The sequence below is a fragment of the Medicago sativa genome, chromosome 2 (assembly GCF_051527215.1).
Source record: "Medicago sativa cultivar Bolivia chromosome 2, Bolivia_mono, whole genome shotgun sequence".
Lineage (NCBI taxonomy): Eukaryota > Viridiplantae > Streptophyta > Magnoliopsida > Fabales > Fabaceae > Medicago > Medicago sativa.
In genome coordinates, this window is record NC_140750.1 from 84,967,082 (window position 1) to 84,990,795 (window position 23,714).

The following is a 23,714-nucleotide window of genomic DNA, read 5'->3' on the forward strand; positions in this document are numbered from 1 at the left end:
GTCGTAGTTATGTTGTTTACCTATCCAACGAATTGTCACACGCTAAGATTCAATGCAACTCGGCCACATTATGGCCTTCCTACTAAAAAAGGGTCGAAAACCAGTAATGTCCCAAATTAACGAGGATATTTTCTTAACCCCCATTTTGGCTGATTTTTTAGAGAATGCAACAATATCCCATGGAAGTCGTAGTTATGTTGTTTACCTATCCAATGAATTGTCACACGCTAAGATTCAATGCAAATCGGCCACATTATGGCCTTCCTACTAAAAAAGGGTCGAAAACGAGTAATGTCCCAAATTAACGAGGATATTTTCTTAACCCCCATTTTGGCTGAATTTTTAGAGAATGCAAAAATATCCCATGGAAGTCATAGTTATGTTGTTTACCTATCCAACGAATTGTCACACGCTAAGATTCAATGCAAATCGGCCACATTATGGCCTTCCTACTAAAAAAGGGTCGAAAACGAGTAATGTCAAAAATTAACGAGGATATTTTCTTAACCCCCATTTTGGCTGAATTTTTAGAGAATGCAAAAATATCCCATGGAAGTCGTAGTTATGTTGTTTACCTATCCAACGAATTGTCACACGCTAAGATTCAATGCAAATCGGCCACATTATGGCCTTCCTACTAAAAAAGGGTCGAAAACGAGTATTGTCCCAAATTAACGAGGAGATTTTCTTAACCCCCATTTTGGCTGAATTTTTAGAGAATGCAAAAATATCCCATGGAAGTCATAGTTATGTTGTTTACCTATCCAACGAATTGTCACACGCTAAGATTCAATGCAAATCGGCCACATTATGGCCTTCCTACTAAAAAAGGGTCGAAAACGAGTAATGTCCCAAATTAACGAGGATATTTTCTTAACCCCCATTTTGGCTGAATTTTTAAAGAATGCAAAAATATCCCATGGAAGTCATTGTTATGTTGTTTACCTATCCAACGAATTGTCACACGCTAAGATTCAATGCAAATCGGCCACATTATGGCCTTCCTTGTAAAAAAGGGTCGAAAACGAGTAATGTCCCAAATTAACGAGGAGATTTTCTTAACCTCCATTTTGGCTGAATTTTTAAAAAATGCAAAAATATCCGATGGAAGTCGTAGCTATGTTGTTTACCTATCCAACGAATTGTCCCATACTAAGATTCAATACAAACCGGCCACTTTATGACCTTCCTTATAAAAAAGGGTCGAAAACGAGTAATGTCCTAAATTAACGAGGGGATTTTCTTAACCTCCATTTTGGCTGAATTTTTAGAGAATGCAAAAATATCCCATGGAAGTCGTAGTTATGTTGTTTACCTATCCAACGAATTGTCACACGCTAAGATTCAATGCAACTCGGCCACATTATGGCCTTCCTACTAAAAAAGGGTCGAAAACCAGTAATGTCCCAAATTAACGAGGATATTTTCTTAACCCCCATTTTGGCTGATTTTTTAGAGAATGCAAAAATATCCCATGGAAGTCGTAGTTATGTTGTTTACCTATCCAACGAATTGTCACACGCTAAGATTCAATGCAAATCGGCCACATTATGGCCTTCCTACTAAAAAAGGGTCGAAAACGAGTAATGTCCCAAATTAACGAGGATATTTTCTTAACCCCCATTTTGGCTGAATTTTTAGAGAATGCAAAAATATCCCATGGAAGTCATAGTTATGTTGTTTACCTATCCAACGAATTGTCACACGCTAAGATTCAATGCAAATCGGCCACATTATGGCCTTCCTACTAAAAAAGGGTCGAAAACGAGTAATGTCACAAATTAACGAGGATATTTTCTTAACCCCCATTTTGGCTGAATTTTTAGAGAATGCAAAAATATCCCATGGAAGTCGTAGTTATGTTGTTTACCTATCCAACGAATTGTCACACGCTAAGATTCAATGCAAATCGGCCACATTATGGCCTTCCTACTAAAAAAGGGTCGAAAACGAGTAATGTCCCAAATTAACGAGGAGATTTTCTTAACCCCCATTTTGGCTGAATTTTTAGAGAATGCAAAAATATCCCATGGAAGTCATAGTTATGTTGTTTACCTATCCAACGAATTGTCACACGCTAAGATTCAATGCAAATCGGCCACATTATGGCCTTCCTACTGAAAAAGGGTCGAAAACGAGTAATGTCCCAAATTAACGAGGATATTTTCTTAACCCCCATTTTGGCTGAATTTTTAAAGAATGCAAAAATATCCCATGGAAGTCATTGTTATGTTGTTTACCTATCCAACGAATTGTCACACGCTAAGATTCAATGCAAATCGGCCACATTATGGCCTTCCTAGTAAAAAAGGGTCGAAAACGAGTAATGTCCCAAATTAACGAGGAGATTTTCTTAACCTCCATTTTGGCTGAATTTTTAAAAAATGCAAAAATATCCGATGGAAGTCGTAGCTATGTTGTTTACCTATCCAACGAATTGTCCCATACTAAGATTCAATACAAACCGGCCACTTTATGACCTTCCTTATAAAAAAGGGTCGAAAACGAGTAATGTCCTAAATTAACGAGGGGATTTTCTTAACCTCCATTTTGGCTGAATTTTTAGAGAATGCAAAAATATCCCATGGAAGTCGTAGTTATGTTGTTTACCTATCCAACGAATTGTCACACGCTAAGATTCAATGCAACTCGGCCACATTATGGCCTTCCTACTAAAAAAGGGTCGAAAACCAGTAATGTCCCAAATTAACGAGGATATTTTCTTAACCCCCATTTTGGCTGATTTTTTAGAGAATGCAAAAATATCCCATGGAAGTCGTAGTTATGTTGTTTACCTATCCAACGAATTGTCACACGCTAAGATTCAATGCAAATCGGCCACATTATGGCCTTCCTACTAAAAAAGGGTCGAAAACGAGTAATGTCCCAAATTAACGAGGATATTTTCTTAACCCCCATTTTGGCTGAATTTTTAGAGAATGCAAAAATATCCCATGGAAGTCATAGTTATGTTGTTTACCTATCCAACGAATTGTCACACGCTAAGATTCAATGCAAATCGGCCACATTATGGCCTTCCTACTAAAAAAGGGTCGAAAACGAGTAATGTCACAAATTAACGAGGATATTTTCTTAACCCCCATTTTGGCTGAATTTTTAGAGAATGCAAAAATATCCCATGGAAGTCGTAGTTATGTTGTTTACCTATCCAACGAATTGTCACACGCTAAGATTCAATGCAAATCGGCCACATTATGGCCTTCCTACTAAAAAAGGGTCGAAAACGAGTAATGTCCCAAATTAACGAGGAGATTTTCTTAACCCCCATTTTGGCTGAATTTTTAGAGAATGCAAAAATATCCCATGGAAGTCATAGTTATGTTGTTTACCTATCCAACGAATTGTCACACGCTAAGATTCAATGCAAATCGGCCACATTATGGCCTTCCTACTGAAAAAGGGTCGAAAACGAGTAATGTCCCAAATTAACGAGGATATTTTCTTAACCCCCATTTTGGCTGAATTTTTAAAGAATGCAAAAATATCCCATGGAAGTCATTGTTATGTTGTTTACCTATCCAACGAATTGTCACACGCTAAGATTCAATGCAAATCGGCCACATTATGGCCTTCCTAGTAAAAAAGGGTCGAAAACGAGTAATGTCCCAAATTAACGAGGAGATTTTCTTAACCTCCATTTTGGCTGAATTTTTAAAAAATGCAAAAATATCCGATGGAAGTCGTAGCTATGTTGTTTACCTATCCAACGAATTGTCCCATACTAAGATTCAATACAAACCGGCCACTTTATGACCTTCCTTATAAAAAAGGGTCGAAAACGAGTAATGTCCTAAATTAACGAGGGGATTTTCTTAACCTCCATTTTGGCTGAATTTTTAGAGAATGCAAAAATATCCCATGGAAGTCGTAGTTATGTTGTTTACCTATCCAACGAATTGTCACACGCTAAGATTCAATGCAACTCGGCCACATTATGGCCTTCCTACTAAAAAAGGGTCGAAAACCAGTAATGTCCCAAATTAACGAGGATATTTTCTTAACCCCCATTTTGGCTGATTTTTTAGAGAATGCAAAAATATCCCATGGAAGTCGTAGTTATGTTGTTTACCTATCCAACGAATTGTCACACGCTAAGATTCAATGCAAATCGGCCACATTATGGCCTTCCTACTAAAAAAGGGTCGAAAACGAGTAATGTCCCAAATTAACGAGGAGATTTTCTTAACCCCCATTTTGGCTGAATTTTTAGAGAATGCAAAAATATCCCATGGAAGTCATAGTTATGTTGTTTACCTATCCAACGAATTGTCACACGCTAAGATTCAAAGCAAATCGGCCACATTATGGCCTTCCTACTGAAAAAGGGTCGAAAACGAGTAATGTCCCAAATTAACGAGGATATTTTCTTAACCCCCATTTTGGCTGAATTTTTAAAGAATGCAAAAATATCCCATGGAAGTCATTGTTATGTTGTTTACCTATCCAACGAATTGTCACACGCTAAGATTCAATGCAAATCGGCCACATTATGGCCTTCCTAGTAAAAAAGGGTCGAAAACGAGTAATGTCCCAAATTAACGAGGAGATTTTCTTAACCTCCATTTTGGCTGAATTTTTAAAAAATGCAAAAATATCCGATGGAAGTCGTAGCTATGTTGTTTACCTATCCAACGAATTGTCCCATACTAAGATTCAATACAAACCGGCCACTTTATGACCTTCCTTATAAAAAAGGGTCGAAAACGAGTAATGTCCTAAATTAACGAGGGGATTTTCTTAACCTCCATTTTGGCTGAATTTTTAGAGAATGCAAAAATATCCCATGGAAGTCGTAGTTATGTTGTTTACCTATCCAACGAATTGTCACACGCTAAGATTCAATGCAACTCGGCCACATTATGGCCTTCCTACTAAAAAAGGGTCGAAAACCAGTAATGTCCCAAATTAACGAGGATATTTTCTTAACCCCCATTTTGGCTGATTTTTTAGAGAATGCAAAAATATCCCATGGAAGTCGTAGTTATGTTGTTTACCTATCCAACGAATTGTCACACGCTAAGATTCAATGCAAATCGGCCACATTATGGCCTTCCTACTAAAAAAGGGTCGAAAACGAGTAATGTCCCAAATTAACGAGGATATTTTCTTAACCCCCATTTTGGCTGAATTTTTAGAGAATGCAAAAATATCCCATGGAAGTCATAGTTATGTTGTTTACCTATCCAACGAATTGTCACACGCTAAGATTCAATGCAAATCGGCCACATTATGGCCTTCCTACTAAAAAAGGGTCGAAAACGAGTAATGTCAAAAATTAACGAGGATATTTTCTTAACCCCCATTTTGGCTGAATTTTTAAAGAATGCAAAAATATCCCATGGAAGTCATTGTTATGTTGTTTACCTATCCAACGAATTGTCACACGCTAAGATTCAATGCAAATCGGCCACATTATGGCCTTCCTAGTAAAAAAGGGTCGAAAACGAGTAATGTCCCAAATTAACGAGGAGATTTTCTTAACCTCCATTTTGGCTGAATTTTTAAAAAATGCAAAAATATCCGATGGAAGTCGTAGCTATGTTGTTTACCTATCCAACGAATTGTCCCATACTAAGATTCAATACAAACCGGCCACTTTATGACCTTCCTTATAAAAAAGGGTCGAAAACGAGTAATGTCCTAAATTAACGAGGGGATTTTCTTAACCTCCATTTTGGCTGAATTTTTAGAGAATGCAAAAATATCCCATGGAAGTCGTAGTTATGTTGTTTACCTATCCAACGAATTGTCACACGCTAAGATTCAATGCAACTCGGCCACATTATGGCCTTCCTACTAAAAAAGGGTCGAAAACCAGTAATGTCCCAAATTAACGAGGATATTTTCTTAACCCCCATTTTGGCTGATTTTTTAGAGAATGCAAAAATATCCCATGGAAGTCGTAGTTATGTTGTTTACCTATCCAACGAATTGTCACACGCTAAGATTCAATGCAAATCGGCCACATTATGGCCTTCCTACTGAAAAAGGGTCGAAAACGAGTAATGTCCCAAATTAACGAGGATATTTTCTTAACCCCCATTTTGGCTGAATTTTTAAAGAATGCAAAAATATCCCATGGAAGTCATTGTTATGTTGTTTACCTATCCAACGAATTGTCACACGCTAAGATTCAATGCAAATCGGCCACATTATGGCCTTCCTAGTAAAAAAGGGTCGAAAACGAGTAATGTCCCAAATTAACGAGGAGATTTTCTTAACCTCCATTTTGGCTGAATTTTTAAAAAATGCAAAAATATCCGATGGAAGTCGTAGCTATGTTGTTTACCTATCCAACGAATTGTCCCATACTAAGATTCAATACAAACCGGCCACTTTATGACCTTCCTTATAAAAAAGGGTCGAAAACGAGTAATGTCCTAAATTAACGAGGGGATTTTCTTAACCTCCATTTTGGCTGAATTTTTAGAGAATGCAAAAATATCCCATGGAAGTCGTAGTTATGTTGTTTACCTATCCAACGAATTGTCACACGCTAAGATTCAATGCAACTCGGCCACATTATGGCCTTCCTACTAAAAAAGGGTCGAAAACCAGTAATGTCCCAAATTAACGAGGATATTTTCTTAACCCCCATTTTGGCTGATTTTTTAGAGAATGCAAAAATATCCCATGGAAGTCGTAGTTATGTTGTTTACCTATCCAACGAATTGTCACACGCTAAGATTCAATGCAAATCGGCCACATTATGGCCTTCCTACTAAAAAAGGGTCGAAAACGAGTAATGTCCCAAATTAACGAGGATATTTTCTTAACCCCCATTTTGGCTGAATTTTTAGAGAATGCAAAAATATCCCATGGAAGTCATAGTTATGTTGTTTACCTATCCAACGAATTGTCACACGCTAAGATTCAATGCAAATCGGCCACATTATGGCCTTCCTACTAAAAAAGGGTCGAAAACGAGTAATGTCACAAATTAACGAGGATATTTTCTTAACCCCCATTTTGGCTGAATTTTTAGAGAATGCAAAAATATCCCATGGAAGTCGTAGTTATGTTGTTTACCTATCCAACGAATTGTCACACGCTAAGATTCAATGCAAATCGGCCACATTATGGCCTTCCTACTAAAAAAGGGTCGAAAACGAGTAATGTCCCAAATTAACGAGGAGATTTTCTTAACCCCCATTTTGGCTGAATTTTTAGAGAATGCAAAAATATCCCATGGAAGTCATAGTTATGTTGTTTACCTATCCAACGAATTGTCACACGCTAAGATTCAATGCAAATCGGCCACATTATGGCCTTCCTACTGAAAAAGGGTCGAAAACGAGTAATGTCCCAAATTAACGAGGATATTTTCTTAACCCCCATTTTGGCTGAATTTTTAAAGAATGCAAAAATATCCCATGGAAGTCATTGTTATGTTGTTTACCTATCCAACGAATTGTCACACGCTAAGATTCAATGCAAATCGGCCACATTATGGCCTTCCTAGTAAAAAAGGGTCGAAAACGAGTAATGTCCCAAATTAACGAGGAGATTTTCTTAACCTCCATTTTGGCTGAATTTTTAAAAAATGCAAAAATATCCGATGGAAGTCGTAGCTATGTTGTTTACCTATCCAACGAATTGTCCCATACTAAGATTCAATACAAACCGGCCACTTTATGACCTTCCTTATAAAAAAGGGTCGAAAACGAGTAATGTCCTAAATTAACGAGGGGATTTTCTTAACCTCCATTTTGGCTGAATTTTTAGAGAATGCAAAAATATCCCATGGAAGTCGTAGTTATGTTGTTTACCTATCCAACGAATTGTCACACGCTAAGATTCAATGCAACTCGGCCACATTATGGCCTTCCTACTAAAAAAGGGTCGAAAACCAGTAATGTCCCAAATTAACGAGGATATTTTCTTAACCCCCATTTTGGCTGATTTTTTAGAGAATGCAAAAATATCCCATGGAAGTCGTAGTTATGTTGTTTACCTATCCAACGAATTGTCACACGCTAAGATTCAATGCAAATCGGCCACATTATGGCCTTCCTACTAAAAAAGGGTCGAAAACGAGTAATGTCCCAAATTAACGAGGAGATTTTCTTAACCCCCATTTTGGCTGAATTTTTAGAGAATGCAAAAATATCCCATGGAAGTCATAGTTATGTTGTTTACCTATCCAACGAATTGTCACACGCTAAGATTCAAAGCAAATCGGCCACATTATGGCCTTCCTACTGAAAAAGGGTCGAAAACGAGTAATGTCCCAAATTAACGAGGATATTTTCTTAACCCCCATTTTGGCTGAATTTTTAAAGAATGCAAAAATATCCCATGGAAGTCATTGTTATGTTGTTTACCTATCCAACGAATTGTCACACGCTAAGATTCAATGCAAATCGGCCACATTATGGCCTTCCTAGTAAAAAAGGGTCGAAAACGAGTAATGTCCCAAATTAACGAGGAGATTTTCTTAACCTCCATTTTGGCTGAATTTTTAAAAAATGCAAAAATATCCGATGGAAGTCGTAGCTATGTTGTTTACCTATCCAACGAATTGTCCCATACTAAGATTCAATACAAACCGGCCACTTTATGACCTTCCTTATAAAAAAGGGTCGAAAACGAGTAATGTCCTAAATTAACGAGGGGATTTTCTTAACCTCCATTTTGGCTGAATTTTTAGAGAATGCAAAAATATCCCATGGAAGTCGTAGTTATGTTGTTTACCTATCCAACGAATTGTCACACGCTAAGATTCAATGCAACTCGGCCACATTATGGCCTTCCTACTAAAAAAGGGTCGAAAACCAGTAATGTCCCAAATTAACGAGGATATTTTCTTAACCCCCATTTTGGCTGATTTTTTAGAGAATGCAAAAATATCCCATGGAAGTCGTAGTTATGTTGTTTACCTATCCAACGAATTGTCACACGCTAAGATTCAATGCAAATCGGCCACATTATGGCCTTCCTACTAAAAAAGGGTCGAAAACGAGTAATGTCCCAAATTAACGAGGATATTTTCTTAACCCCCATTTTGGCTGAATTTTTAGAGAATGCAAAAATATCCCATGGAAGTCATAGTTATGTTGTTTACCTATCCAACGAATTGTCACACGCTAAGATTCAATGCAAATCGGCCACATTATGGCCTTCCTACTAAAAAAGGGTCGAAAACGAGTAATGTCAAAAATTAACGAGGATATTTTCTTAACCCCCATTTTGGCTGAATTTTTAAAGAATGCAAAAATATCCCATGGAAGTCATTGTTATGTTGTTTACCTATCCAACGAATTGTCACACGCTAAGATTCAATGCAAATCGGCCACATTATGGCCTTCCTAGTAAAAAAGGGTCGAAAACGAGTAATGTCCCAAATTAACGAGGAGATTTTCTTAACCTCCATTTTGGCTGAATTTTTAAAAAATGCAAAAATATCCGATGGAAGTCGTAGCTATGTTGTTTACCTATCCAACGAATTGTCCCATACTAAGATTCAATACAAACCGGCCACTTTATGACCTTCCTTATAAAAAAGGGTCGAAAACGAGTAATGTCCTAAATTAACGAGGGGATTTTCTTAACCTCCATTTTGGCTGAATTTTTAGAGAATGCAAAAATATCCCATGGAAGTCGTAGTTATGTTGTTTACCTATCCAACGAATTGTCACACGCTAAGATTCAATGCAACTCGGCCACATTATGGCCTTCCTACTAAAAAAGGGTCGAAAACCAGTAATGTCCCAAATTAACGAGGATATTTTCTTAACCCCCATTTTGGCTGATTTTTTAGAGAATGCAAAAATATCCCATGGAAGTCGTAGTTATGTTGTTTACCTATCCAACGAATTGTCACACGCTAAGATTCAATGCAAATCGGCCACATTATGGCCTTCCTACTAAAAAAGGGTCGAAAACGAGTAATGTCCCAAATTAACGAGGAGATTTTCTTAACCCCCATTTTGGCTGAATTTTTAGAGAATGCAAAAATATCCCATGGAAGTCATAGTTATGTTGTTTACCTATCCAACGAATTGTCACACGCTAAGATTCAATGCAAATCGGCCACATTATGGCCTTCCTACTGAAAAAGGGTCGAAAACGAGTAATGTCCCAAATTAACGAGGATATTTTCTTAACCCCCATTTTGGCTGAATTTTTAAAGAATGCAAAAATATCCCATGGAAGTCATTGTTATGTTGTTTACCTATCCAACGAATTGTCACACGCTAAGATTCAATGCAAATCGGCCACATTATGGCCTTCCTAGTAAAAAAGGGTCGAAAACGAGTAATGTCCCAAATTAACGAGGAGATTTTCTTAACCTCCATTTTGGCTGAATTTTTAAAAAATGCAAAAATATCCGATGGAAGTCGTAGCTATGTTGTTTACCTATCCAACGAATTGTCCCATACTAAGATTCAATACAAACCGGCCACTTTATGACCTTCCTTATAAAAAAGGGTCGAAAACGAGTAATGTCCTAAATTAACGAGGGGATTTTCTTAACCTCCATTTTGGCTGAATTTTTAGAGAATGCAAAAATATCCCATGGAAGTCGTAGTTATGTTGTTTACCTATCCAACGAATTGTCACACGCTAAGATTCAATGCAACTCGGCCACATTATGGCCTTCCTACTAAAAAAGGGTCGAAAACCAGTAATGTCCCAAATTAACGAGGATATTTTCTTAACCCCCATTTTGGCTGATTTTTTAGAGAATGCAAAAATATCCCATGGAAGTCATAGTTATGTTGTTTACCTATCCAACGAATTGTCACACGCTAAGATTCAATGCAAATCGGCCACATTATGGCCTTCCTACTAAAAAAGGGTCGAAAACGAGTAATGTCAAAAATTAACGAGGATATTTTCTTAACCCCCATTTTGGCTGAATTTTTAGAGAATGCAAAAATATCCCATGGAAGTCGTAGTTATGTTGTTTACCTATCCAACGAATTGTCACACGCTAAGATTCAATGCAAATCGGCCACATTATGGCCTTCCTACTAAAAAAGGGTCGAAAACGAGTAATGTCCCAAATTAACGAGGAGATTTTCTTAACCCCCATTTTGGCTGAATTTTTAGAGAATGCAAAAATATCCCATGGAAGTCATAGTTATGTTGTTTACCTATCCAACGAATTGTCACACGCTAAGATTCAATGCAAATCGGCCACATTATGGCCTTCCTACTAAAAAAGGGTCGAAAACGAGTAATGTCCCAAATTAACGAGGATATTTTCTTAACCCCCATTTTGGCTGAATTTTTAAAGAATGCAAAAATATCCCATGGAAGTCAATGTTATGTTGTTTACCTATCCAACGAATTGTCACACGCTAAGATTCAATGCAAATCGGCCACATTATGGCCTTCCTAGTAAAAAAGGGTCGAAAAAGAGTAATGTCCCAAATTAACGAGGAGATTTTCTTAACCTCCATTTTGGCTGAATTTTTAAAAAATGCAAAAATATCCGATGGAAGTCGTAGCTATGTTGTTTACCTATCCAACGAATTGTCCCATACTAAGATTCAATACAAACCGGCCACTTTATGACCTTCCTTATAAAAAAGGGTCGAAAACGAGTAATGTCCTAAATTAACGAGGGGATTTTCTTAACCTCCATTTTGGCTGAATTTTTAGAGAATGCAAAAATATCCCATGGAAGTCGTAGTTATGTTGTTTACCTATCCAACGAATTGTCACACGCTAAGATTCAATGCAACTCGGCCACATTATGGCCTTCCTACTAAAAAAGGGTCGAAAACCAGTAATGTCCCAAATTAACGAGGATATTTTCTTAACCCCCATTTTGGCTGATTTTTTAGAGAATGCAAAAATATCCCATGGAAGTCGTAGTTATGTTGTTTACCTATCCAACGAATTGTCACACGCTAAGATTCAATGCAAATCGGCCACATTATGGCCTTCCTACTAAAAAAGGGTCGAAAACGAGTATTGTCCCAAATTAACGAGGAGATTTTCTTAACCCCCATTTTGGCTGAATTTTTAGAGAATGCAAAAATATCCCATGGAAGTCATAGTTATGTTGTTTACCTATCCAACGAATTGTCACACGCTAAGATTCAATGCAAATCGGCCACATTATGGCCTTCCTACTAAAAAAGGGTCGAAAACGAGTAATGTCAAAAATTAACGAGGATATTTTCTTAACCCCCATTTTGGCTGAATTTTTAGAGAATGCAAAAATATCCCATGGAAGTCGTAGTTATGTTGTTTACCTATCCAACGAATTGTCACACGCTAAGATTCAATGCAAATCGGCCACATTATGGCCTTCCTACTAAAAAAGGGTCGAAAACGAGTAATGTCCCAAATTAACGAGGAGATTTTCTTAACCCCCATTTTGGCTGAATTTTTAGAGAATGCAAAAATATCCCATGGAAGTCATAGTTATGTTGTTTACCTATCCAACGAATTGTCACACGCTAAGATTCAATGCAAATCGGCCACATTATGTCCTTCCTACTGAAAAAGGGTCGAAAACGAGTAATGTCCCAAATTAACGAGGATATTTTCTTAACCCCCATTTTGGCTGAATTTTTAAAGAATGCAAAAATATCCCATGGAAGTCATTGTTATGTTGTTTACCTATCCAACGAATTGTCACACGCTAAGATTCAATGCAAATCGGCCACATTATGGCCTTCCTAGTAAAAAAGGGTCGAAAACGAGTAATGTCCCAAATTAACGAGGAGATTTTCTTAACCTCCATTTTGGCTGAATTTTTAAAAAATGCAAAAATATCCGATGGAAGTCGTAGCTATGTTGTTTACCTATCCAACGAATTGTCCCATACTAAGATTCAATACAAACCGGCCACTTTATGACCTTCCTTATAAAAAAGGGTCGAAAACGAGTAATGTCCTAAATTAACGAGGGGATTTTCTTAACCTCCATTTTGGCTGAATTTTTAGAGAATGCAAAAATATCCCATGGAAGTCGTAGTTATGTTGTTTACCTATCCAACGAATTGTCACACGCTAAGATTCAATGCAACTCGGCCACATTATGGCCTTCCTACTAAAAAAGGGTCGAAAACCAGTAATGTCCCAAATTAACGAGGATATTTTCTTAACCCCCATTTTGGCTGATTTTTTAGAGAATGCAAAAATATCCCATGGAAGTCGTAGTTATGTTGTTTACCTATCCAACGAATTGTCACACGCTAAGATTCAATGCAAATCGGCCACATTATGGCCTTCCTACTAAAAAAGGGTCGAAAACGAGTATTGTCCCAAATTAACGAGGAGATTTTCTTAACCCCCATTTTGGCTGAATTTTTAGAGAATGCAAAAATATCCCATGGAAGTCATAGTTATGTTGTTTACCTATCCAACGAATTGTCACACGCTAAGATTCAATGCAAATCGGCCACATTATGGCCTTCCTACTAAAAAAGGGTCGAAAACGAGTAATGTCAAAAATTAACGAGGATATTTTCTTAACCCCCATTTTGGCTGAATTTTTAGAGAATGCAAAAATATCCCATGGAAGTCGTAGTTATGTTGTTTACCTATCCAACGAATTGTCACACGCTAAGATTCAATGCAAATCGGCCACATTATGGCCTTCCTACTAAAAAAGGGTCGAAAACGAGTAATGTCCCAAATTAACGAGGAAATTTTCTTAACCCCCATTTTGGCTGAATTTTTAGAGAATGCAAAAATATCCCATGGAAGTCATAGTTATGTTGTTTACCTATCCAACGAATTGTCACACGCTAAGATTCAATGCAAATCGGCCACATTATGTCCTTCCTACTGAAAAAGGGTCGAAAACGAGTAATGTCCCAAATTAACGAGGATATTTTCTTAACCCCCATTTTGGCTGAATTTTTAAAGAATGCAAAAATATCCCATGGAAGTCATTGTTATGTTGTTTACCTATCCAACGAATTGTCACACGCTAAGATTCAATGCAAATCGGCCACATTATGGCCTTCCTAGTAAAAAAGGGTCGAAAACGAGTAATGTCCCAAATTAACGAGGAGATTTTCTTAACCTCCATTTTGGCTGAATTTTTAAAAAATGCAAAAATATCCGATGGAAGTCGTAGCTATGTTGTTTACCTATCCAACGAATTGTCCCATACTAAGATTCAATACAAACCGGCCACTTTATGACCTTCCTTATAAAAAAGGGTCGAAAACGAGTAATGTCCTAAATTAACGAGGGGATTTTCTTAACCTCCATTTTGGCTGAATTTTTAGAGAATGCAAAAATATCCCATGGAAGTCGTAGTTATGTTGTTTACCTATCCAACGAATTGTCACACGCTAAGATTCAATGCAAATCGGCCACATTATGGCCTTCCTACTAAAAAAGGGTCGAAAACGAGTAATGTCCCAAATTAACGAGGATATTTTCTTAACCCCCATTTTGGCTGAATTTTTAGAGAATGCAAAAATATCCCATGGAAGTCATAGTTATGTTGTTTACCTATCCAACGAATTGTCACACGCTAAGATTCAATGCAAATCGGCCACATTATGGCCTTCCTACTAAAAAAGGGTCGAAAACGAGTAATGTCAAAAATTAACGAGGATATTTTCTTAACCCCCATTTTGGCTGAATTTTTAGAGAATGCAAAAATATCCCATGGAAGTCGTAGTTATGTTGTTTACCTATCCAACGAATTGTCACACGCTAAGATTCAATGCAAATCGGCCACATTATGGCCTTCCTACTAAAAAAGGGTCGAAAACGAGTAATGTCCCAAATTAACGAGGAGATTTTCTTAACCTCCATTTTGGCTGAATTTTTAAAAAATGCAAAAATATCCGATGGAAGTCGTAGCTATGTTGTTTACCTATCCAACGAATTGTCCCATACTAAGATTCAATACAAACCGGCCACTTTATGACCTTCCTTATAAAAAAGGGTCGAAAACGAGTAATGTCCTAAATTAACGAGGGGATTTTCTTAACCTCCATTTTGGCTGAATTTTTAGAGAATGCAAAAATATCCCATGGAAGTCGTAGTTATGTTGTTTACCTATCCAACGAATTGTCACACGCTAAGATTCAATGCAACTCGGCCACATTATGGCCTTCCTACTAAAAAAGGGTCGAAAACCAGTAATGTCCCAAATTAACGAGGATATTTTCTTAACCCCCATTTTGGCTGATTTTTTAGAGAATGCAAAAATATCCCATGGAAGTCGTAGTTATGTTGTTTACCTATCCAACGAATTGTCACACGCTAAGATTCAATGCAAATCGGCCACATTATGGCCTTCCTACTAAAAAAGGGTCGAAAACGAGTATTGTCCCAAATTAACGAGGAGATTTTCTTAACCCCCATTTTGGCTGAATTTTTAGAGAATGCAAAAATATCCCATGGAAGTCATAGTTATGTTGTTTACCTATCCAACGAATTGTCACACGCTAAGATTCAATGCAAATCGGCCACATTATGGCCTTCCTACTAAAAAAGGGTCGAAAACGAGTAATGTCAAAAATTAACGAGGATATTTTCTTAACCCCCATTTTGGCTGAATTTTTAGAGAATGCAAAAATATCCCATGGAAGTCGTAGTTATGTTGTTTACCTATCCAACGAATTGTCACACGCTAAGATTCAATGCAAATCGGCCACATTATGGCCTTCCTACTAAAAAAGGGTCGAAAACGAGTAATGTCCCAAATTAACGAGGAGATTTTCTTAACCCCCATTTTGGCTGAATTTTTAGAGAATGCAAAAATATCCCATGGAAGTCATAGTTATGTTGTTTACCTATCCAACGAATTGTCACACGCTAAGATTCAATGCAAATCGGCCACATTATGTCCTTCCTACTGAAAAAGGGTCGAAAACGAGTAATGTCCCAAATTAACGAGGATATTTTCTTAACCCCCATTTTGGCTGAATTTTTAAAGAATGCAAAAATATCCCATGGAAGTCATTGTTATGTTGTTTACCTATCCAACGAATTGTCACACGCTAAGATTCAATGCAAATCGGCCACATTATGGCCTTCCTAGTAAAAAAGGGTCGAAAACGAGTAATGTCCCAAATTAACGAGGAGATTTTCTTAACCTCCATTTTGGCTGAATTTTTAAAAAATGCAAAAATATCCGATGGAAGTCGTAGCTATGTTGTTTACCTATCCAACGAATTGTCCCATACTAAGATTCAATACAAACCGGCCACTTTATGACCTTCCTTATAAAAAAGGGTCGAAAACGAGTAATGTCCTAAATTAACGAGGGGATTTTCTTAACCTCCATTTTGGCTGAATTTTTAGAGAATGCAAAAATATCCCATGGAAGTCGTAGTTATGTTGTTTACCTATCCAACGAATTGTCACACGCTAAGATTCAATGCAAATCGGCCACATTATGGCCTTCCTACTAAAAAAGGGTCGAAAACGAGTAATGTCCCAAATTAACGAGGATATTTTCTTAACCCCCATTTTGGCTGAATTTTTAGAGAATGCAAAAATATCCCATGGAAGTCATAGTTATGTTGTTTACCTATCCAACGAATTGTCACACGCTAAGATTCAATGCAAATCGGCCACATTATGGCCTTCCTACTAAAAAAGGGTCGAAAACGAGTAATGTCCCAAATTAACGAGGAGATTTTCTTAACCTCCATTTTGGCTGAATTTTTAAAAAATGCAAAAATATCCGATGGAAGTCGTAGCTATGTTGTTTACCTATCCAACGAATTGTCCCATACTAAGATTCAATACAAACCGGCCACTTTATGACCTTCCTTATAAAAAAGGGTCGAAAACGAGTAATGTCCTAAATTAACGAGGGGATTTTCTTAACCTCCATTTTGGCTGAATTTTTAGAGAATGCAAAAATATCCCATGGAAGTCGTAGTTATGTTGTTTACCTATCCAACGAATTGTCACACGCTAAGATTCAATGCAACTCGGCCACATTATGGCCTTCCTACTAAAAAAGGGTCGAAAACCAGTAATGTCCCAAATTAACGAGGATATTTTCTTAACCCCCATTTTGGCTGATTTTTTAGAGAATGCAAAAATATCCCATGGAAGTCGTAGTTATGTTGTTTACCTATCCAACGAATTGTCACACGCTAAGATTCAATGCAAATCGGCCACATTATGGCCTTCCTACTAAAAAAGGGTCGAAAACGAGTAATGTCCCAAATTAACGAGGATATTTTCTTAACCCCCATTTTGGCTGAATTTTTAGAGAATGCAAAAATATCCCATGGAAGTCATAGTTATGTTGTTTACCTATCCAACGAATTGTCACACGCTAAGATTCAATGCAAATCGGCCACATTATGGCCTTCCTACTAAAAAAGGGTCGAAAACGAGTAATGTCAAAAATTAACGAGGATATTTTCTTAACCCCCATTTTGGCTGAATTTTTAGAGAATGCAAAAATATCCCATGGAAGTCGTAGTTATGTTGTTTACCTATCCAACGAATTGTCACACGCTAAGATTCAATGCAAATCGGCCACATTATGGCCTTCCTACTAAAAAAGGGTCGAAAACGAGTAATGTCCCAAATTAACGAGGAGATTTTCTTAACCTCCATTTTGGCTGAATTTTTAAAAAATGCAAAAATATCCGATGGAAGTCGTAGCTATGTTGTTTACCTATCCAACGAATTGTCCCATACTAAGATTCAATACAAACCGGCCACTTTATGACCTTCCTTATAAAAAAGGGTCGAAAACGAGTAATGTCCTAAATTAACGAGGGGATTTTCTTAACCTCCATTTTGGCTGAATTTTTAGAGAATGCAAAAATATCCCATGGAAGTCGTAGTTATGTTGTTTACCTATCCAACGAATTGTCACACGCTAAGATTCAATGCAAATCGGCCACATTATGGCCTTCCTACTAAAAAAGGGTCGAAAACGAGTAATGTCCCAAATTAACGAGGATATTTTCTTAACCCCCATTTTGGCTGAATTTTTAGAGAATGCAAAAATATCCCATGGAAGTCATAGTTATGTTGTTTACCTATCCAACGAATTGTCACACGCTAAGATTCAATGCAAATCGGCCACATTATGGCCTTCCTACTAAAAAAGGGTCGAAAACGAGTAATGTCCCAAATTAACGAGGAGATTTTCTTAACCTCCATTTTGGCTGAATTTTTAAAAAATGCAAAAATATCCGATGGAAGTCGTAGCTATGTTGTTTACCTATCCAACGAATTGTCCCATACTAAGATTCAATACAAACCGGCCACTTTATGACCTTCCTTATAAAAAAGGGTCGAAAACGAGTAATGTCCTAAATTAACGAGGGGATTTTCTTAACCTCCATTTTGGCTGAATTTTTAGAGAATGCAAAAATATCCCATGGAAGTCGTAGTTATGTTGTTTACCTATCCAACGAATTGTCACACGCTAAGATTCAATGCAACTCGGCCACATTATGGCCTTCCTACTAAAAAAGGGTCGAAAACCAGTAATGTCCCAAATTAACGAGGATATTTTCTTAACCCCCATTTTGGCTGATTTTTTAGAGAATGCAAAAATATCCCATGGAAGTCGTAGTTATGTTGTTTACCTATCCAACGAATTGTCACACGCTAAGATTCAATGCAAATCGGCCACATTATGGCCTTCCTACTAAAAAAGGGTCGAAAACGAGTAATGTCCCAAATTAACGAGGATATTTTCTTAACCCCCATTTTGGCTGAATTTTTAGAGAATGCAAAAATATCCCATGGAAGTCATAGTTATGTTGTTTACCTATCCAACGAATTGTCACACGCTAAGATTCAATGCAAATCGGCCACATTATGGCCTTCCTACTAAAAAAGGGTCGAAAACGAGTAATGTCAAAAATTAACGAGGATATTTTCTTAACCCCCATTTTGGCTGAATTTTTAGAGAATGCAAAAATATCCCATGGAAGTCGTAGTTATGTTGTTTACCTATCCAACGAATTGTCACACGCTAAGATTCAATGCAAATCGGCCACATTATGGCCTTCCTACTAAAAAAGGGTCGAAAACGAGTAATGTCCCAAATTAACGAGGAGATTTTCTTAACCCCCATTTTGGCTGAATTTTTAGAGAATGCAAAAATATCCCATGGAAGTCATAGTTATGTTGTTTACCTATCCAACGAATTGTCACACGCTAAGATTCAATGCAAATCGGCCACATTATGGCCTTCCTACTAAAAAAGGGTCAAAAACGAGTAATGTCCCAAATTAACGAGGATATTTTCTTAACCCCCATTTTGGCTGAATTTTTAGAGAATGCAAAAATATCCCATGGAAGTCATTGTTATGTTGTTTACCTATCCAACGAATTGTCACATGCTAAGATTCAATGCAAATCGGCCACATTATGGCCTTCCTACTAAAAAAGGGTCGAAAACGAGTAATGTCAAAAATTATCGAGGATATTTTCTTAACCCCCATTTTGGCTGAATTTTTAGAGAATGCAAAAATATCCCATGGAAGTCGTAGTTATGTTGTTTACCTATCCAACGAATTGTCACACGCTAAGATTCAATGCAAATCGGCCACATTATGGCCTTCCTACTAAAAAAGGGTCGAAAACGAGTAATGTCCCAAATTAACGAGGATATTTTCTTAACCCCCATTTTGGCTGATTTTTTAGAGAATGCAAAAATATCCCATGGAGGTCGTAGTTATGTTGTTTACCTATCCAACGAATTGTCACACGCTAAGATTCAATGCAAATCGGCCACATTATGGCCTTCCTACTAAAAAAGGGTCGAAAACGAGTAATGTCCCAAATTAACGAGGATATTTTCTTAACCCCCATTTTGGCTGAATTTTTAAAGAATGCAAAAATATCCCATGGAAGTCATTGTTATGTTGTTTACCTATCCAACGAATTGTCACACGCTAAGATTCAATGCAAATCGGCCACATTATGGCCTTCCTAGTAAAAAAGGGTCGAAAACGAGTAATGTCCCAAATTAACGAGGAGATTTTCTTAACCTCCATTTTGGCTGAATTTTTAAAAAATGCAAAAATATCCCATGGAAGTCGTAGCTATGTTGTTTACCTATCCAACGAATTGTCCCATACTAAGATTCAATACAAACCGGCCACTTTATGACCTTCCTTATAAAAAAGGGTCGAAAACGAGTAATGTCCTAAATTAACGAGGGGATTTTCTTAACCTCCATTTTGGCTGAATTTTTAGAGAATGCAAAAATATCCCATGGAAGTCGTAGTTATGTTGTTTACCTATCCAACGAATTGTCACGCGCTAAGATTCAATGCAACTCGGCCACATTATGGCCTTCCTACTAAAAAAGGGTCGAAAACCAGTAATGTCCCAAATTAACGAGGATATTTTCTTAACCCCCATTTTGGCTGAATTTTTAAAGAATGCAAAAATATCCCATGGAAGTCATTGTTATGTTGTTTACCTATCCAACGAATTGTCACACGCTAAGATTCAATGCAAATCGGCCACATTATGGCCTTCCTAGTAAAAAAGGGTCGAAAACGAGTAATGTCCCATATTAACGAGGAGATTTTCTTAACCTCCATTTTGGCTGAATTTTTAAAAAATGCAAAAATATCCCATGGAAGTCGTAGCTATGTTGTTTACCTATCCAACGAATTGTCCCATACTAAGATTCAATACAAACCGGCCACTTTATGACCTTCCTTATAAAAAAGGGTCGAAAACGAGTAATGTCCTAAATTAACGAGGGGATTTTCTTAACCTCCATTTTGGCTGAATTTTTAGAGAATGCAAAAATATCCCATGGAAGTCGTAGTTATGTTGTTTACCTATCCAACGAATTGTCACACGCTAAGATTCAATGCAAATCGGCCACATTATGGCCTTCCTACTAAAAAAGGGTCGAAAACGAGTAATGTCCCAAATTAACGAGGATATTTTCTTAACCCCCATTTTGGCTGAATTTTTAGAGAATGCAAAAATATCCCATGGAAGTCATAGTTATGTTGTTTACCTATCCAACGAATTGTCACACGCTAAGATTCAATGCAAATCGGCCACATTATGGCCTTCCTACTAAAAAAGGGTCAAAAACGAGTAATGTCCCAAATTAACGAGGATATTTTCTTAACCCCCATTTTGGCTGAATTTTTAGAGAATGCAAAAATATCCCATGGAAGTCATTGTTATGTTGTTTACCTATCCAACGAATTGTCACATGCTAAGATTCAATGCAAATCGGCCACATTATGGCCTTCCTACTAAAAAAGGGTCGAAAACGAGTAATGTCCCAAATTAACGAGGAGATTTTCTTAACCTCCATTTTGGCTGAATTTTTAAAAAATGCAAAAATATCCGATGGAAGTCGTAGCTATGTTGTTTACCTATCCAACGAATTGTCCCATACTAAGATTCAATACAAACCGGCCACTTTATGACCTTCCTTATAAAAAAGGGTCGAAAACGAGTAATGTCCTAAATTAACGAGGGGATTTTCTTAACCTCCATTTTGGCTGAATTTTTAGAGAATGCAAAAATATCCCATGGAAGTCGTAGTTATGTTGTTTACCTATCCAACGAATTGTCACACGCTAAGATTCAATGCAACTCGGCCACATTATGGCCTTCCTACTAAAAAAGGGTCGAAAACCAGTAATGTCCCAAATTAACGAGGATATTTTCTTAACCCCCATTTTGGCTGATTTTTTAGAGAATGCAAAAATATCCCATGGAAGTCGTAGTTATGTTGTTTACCTATCCAACGAATTGTCACACGCTAAGATTCAATGCAAATCGGCCACATTATGGCCTTCCTACTAAAAAAGGGTCGAAAACGAGTAATGTCCCAAATTAACGAGGATATTTTCTTAACCCCCATTTTGGCTGAATTTTTAGAGAATGCAAAAATATCCCATGGAAGTCATAGTTATGTTGTTTACCTATCCAACGAATTGTCACACGCTAAGATTCAATGCAAATCGGCCACATTATGGCCTTCCTACTAAAAAAGGGTCGAAAACGAGTAATGTCAAAAATTAACGAGGATATTTTCTTAACCCCCATTTTGGCTGAATTTTTAGAGAATGCAAAAATATCCCATGGAAGTCGTAGTTATGTTGTTTACCTATCCAACGAATTGTCACACGCTAAGATTCAATGCAAATCGGCCACATTATGGCCTTCCTACTAAAAAAGGGTCGAAAACGAGTAATGTCCCAAATTAACGAGGAGATTTTCTTAACCCCCATTTTGGCTGAATTTTTAGAGAATGCAAAAATATCCCATGGAAGTCATAGTTATGTTGTTTACCTATCCAACGAATTGTCACACGCTAAGATTCAATGCAAATCGGCCACATTATGGCCTTCCTACTAAAAAAGGGTCAAAAACGAGTAATGTCCCAAATTAACGAGGATATTTTCTTAACCCCCATTTTGGCTGAATTTTTAGAGAATGCAAAAATATCCCATGGAAGTCATTGTTATGTTGTTTACCTATCCAACGAATTGTCACATGCTAAGATTCAATGCAAATCGGCCACATTATGGCCTTCCTACTAAAAAAGGGTCGAAAACGAGTAATGTCAAAAATTATCGAGGATATTTTCTTAACCCCCATTTTGGCTGAATTTTTAGAGAATGCAAAAATATCCCATGGAAGTCGTAGTTATGTTGTTTACCTATCCAACGAATTGTCACACGCTAAGATTCAATGCAAATCGGCCACATTATGGCCTTCCTACTAAAAAAGGGTCGAAAACGAGTAATGTCCCAAATTAACGAGGATATTTTCTTAACCCCCATTTTGGCTGATTTTTTAGAGAATGCAAAAATATCCCATGGAGGTCGTAGTTATGTTGTTTACCTATCCAACGAATTGTCACACGCTAAGATTCAATGCAAATCGGCCACATTATGGCCTTCCTACTAAAAAAGGGTCGAAAACGAGTAATGTCCCAAATTAACGAGGATATTTTCTTAACCCCCATTTTGGCTGAATTTTTAAAGAATGCAAAAATATCCCATGGAAGTCATTGTTATGTTGTTTACCTATCCAACGAATTGTCACACGCTAAGATTCAATGCAAATCGGCCACATTATGGCCTTCCTAGTAAAAAAGGGTCGAAAACGAGTAATGTCCCAAATTAACGAGGAGATTTTCTTAACCTCCATTTTGGCTGAATTTTTAAAAAATGCAAAAATATCCCATGGAAGTCGTAGCTATGTTGTTTACCTATCCAACGAATTGTCCCATACTAAGATTCAATACAAACCGGCCACTTTATGACCTTCCTTATAAAAAAGGGTCGAAAACGAGTAATGTCCTAAATTAACGAGGGGATTTTCTTAACCTCCATTTTGGCTGAATTTTTAGAGAATGCAAAAATATCCCATGGAAGTCGTAGTTATGTTGTTTACCTATCCAACGAATTGTCACGCGCTAAGATTCAATGCAACTCGGCCACATTATGGCCTTCCTACTAAAAAAGGGTCGAAAACCAGTAATGTCCCAAATTAACGAGGATATTTTCTTAACCCCCATTTTGGCTGAATTTTTAAAGAATGCAAAAATATCCCATGGAAGTCATTGTTATGTTGTTTACCTATCCAACGAATTGTCACACGCTAAGATTCAATGCAAATCGGCCACATTATGGCCTTCCTAGTAAAAAAGGGTCGAAAACGAGTAATGTCCCATATTAACGAGGAGATTTTCTTAACCTCCATTTTGGCTGAATTTTTAAAAAATGCAAAAATATCCCATGGAAGTCGTAGCTATGTTGTTTACCTATCCAACGAATT